General features: G+C 46.5%; 1 non-coding gene across 1 annotated transcript; it reads right to left on the bottom strand.

The window, feature by feature from the left end:
* Positions 1-387: 387 nt before the first annotated feature.
* Positions 388-551, bottom strand: LOC123393120. Its single transcript, XR_006607850.1, has one exon. It is a non-coding gene; the product is annotated as a U1 spliceosomal RNA (small nuclear RNA).
* Positions 552-2,231: the final 1,680 nt, after the last annotated feature.

Genomic DNA, 2,231 nt, shown 5'->3' with positions numbered 1-2,231 from the left:
TCTTTCTTTCTTTCTTTTTTTTAGATGTAGGGAGGGGGAGAGGGAGAGAGAGAATCATTAAGCAGGCTCTACACCCAGCACAGAGCCGGACAGGGGCTTCAATCTCACAGTCCTGAGATCTTGACCAGAGCCGACATCAAGAGTCAGATGTTTCACCAGCTGAACCACCCAGGTGCCCCACTAGCAAGTTTTTCTTTAAATGTCCCTGGATTCTATTTCCAGAACTGAGGTACTGGGAGATAAGGGTGAGTGACAAGACTGGCTTTTCCCTGTACATCTTCCTAGGCTTCTTCCTGTATATCGTTTGACTTGTATTATGGGAATGTATTAACATTTTTATTTTATTTTTTTATTTATTTATTTTTTTCATCTTTTTTTTTTTTTTTTCAGGGGAAAGCGCGAACGCAGTCCCCCACTACCACAAATTATGCAGTCGAGTTTCCCACATTTGGGGAAATCGCAGGGGTCAGCACATCCGGAGTGCAATGGATAAGCCTCGCCCTGGGAAAACCACCTTCGTGATCATGGTATCTCCCCTGCCAGGTAAGTATTGTATTAACATTTTTAATGATTTTGTCGGTTTATTTTTGCAAGGTGGGGAGGGGCAGAGGAGAAGCTGAGCAGGGACCTCCGCCCAAAGCAGAACTGGATCCCAGGACTCTGGGATGATGACTTGAGATGAAGGCAGACACCTAACCAACTGAGCCACTCAGATATCTGGCATGTATTATTTTAAAAAAATAAAATAAAATAAAATTTGGGGCACCTGTTAAGTGTCTGCCTTTGGCTCAGGTCATGATCCCAGGGTCCTGGGATGGAGTCCCACATGGGGCTCCTTGCTCAGCAGGAAGCCTGCTTCTCCCTCTCCCACTTTTCCCTGCTTGTGTTCCCTCTCTCACTGTGTCTCTCTGTCAAATAAACAAAATATTTTAAAAAAATACATAAATTTTAAGGGACTCCTGGGTGGCTCAGTGGGTTAAAGCCTCTGCCTTCGGCTCAGGTCATGATCCCAGGGTCCCCACATCAGGCTCTCTGCTCAGCAGGGAGCCTGCTTCCCCCCACCCCCCACCTGCCTCTCTGCCTACTTGTGATTCTGTCAAATAAATCAATAAAATATTTTTTAAAAATACATAAATTTTAAATAAAAAATGGAAATACAATTAATTATGTAAATATGATAAATGATAAAAATCAAGACATAATGAATTAAAATTTAAAACTGATTTTTAATCTCATGGGTAGAGGTCTTGTCTGGGGTAAGGGAAGCCCAAAGGCAAAGAGTGAGCTTGTGTCCACAAATACTAGAGTTTACCATGCAAAGGCAGAATCCTGATTTGTTTTCCATGACCCATGGGAAAATGTCCAAACCCTAACAAGGGGTCACCTCTGAAAGCAGTGACCATCCATTGGTGTCAACATTCTCAAAGCCACTCTGAAGTCATGTTCTATGGAAGGAAATGATCTGGACAGGGCAGCCTTTGGACTGAATTTCCCTGAGCATCAGAGGTATTCAGGACTCAGGGTGAGTCACTCCTCCCCGCTGGGTTTGCCCTCCATCCCCGATAAGGATAAATACCTCATTATGGAGTATTAGCGTTCCCCCAACCCTAGTGCCTTACATGGGTATTGACAAGCCATGGGGTGTCCAGCCAATCCACGCCCACACTTCTCCAGCTGTCCTGGGATGCCTCTGGCCTTTGGACGGCCTCCCTGTTCCTCGTTCTCTGGAGGCCACAGTGTGAACTGACCACCACCGCTGGGCCCTGGAGGTTCCCATTCAGCCGGAAAAAGGCAGGAAGGAAGAATATCAAGGCCCCAGCCCACTTTCCCTCCTGTGCCCACTGTCACCTCTTTACTATATGTGGCAGTGACCCCGAAGTTCAGGTTCTGTTCACGAATTATTCATCAAGGTGACAGAGAGGACATGAACTTTCAACCACCTCCTCCTGGACGGAACATGTGTCCTTTTCACTCACATCTCATTGGCCAGAGCCATATGGGGCCCCGCCCATGTGGAAAGGTGCAGGCCAGGGCTGGGGAGGGACGGGAGTATTTGGTGAGCACTGCTAGGTCTGCAACCATCTTTCTGCTCAGCCTTTGACCCATATTGATTCACTTTAGAACCAGAGGACATTAGAGTGGGAGGGACCTTGGGCGTCATCTCATCCCATGACTTCTGAAAGTCAAAACACATCAGAATCTTTGGGTCGTTGTCAAAAATGCAGAGTCCT

Source organism: Mustela putorius, unplaced genomic scaffold, assembly GCF_011764305.1.
Source record: "Mustela putorius furo isolate JIRA1106 unplaced genomic scaffold, ASM1176430v1.1 tig00000738_pilon_pilon_pilon, whole genome shotgun sequence".
Classification (NCBI taxonomy): Eukaryota; Metazoa; Chordata; class Mammalia; order Carnivora; family Mustelidae; genus Mustela; species Mustela putorius.
The sequence above is the reverse complement of the archived record's forward strand: the minus strand, read 5'-3'. Positions and strand labels throughout refer to the sequence as shown.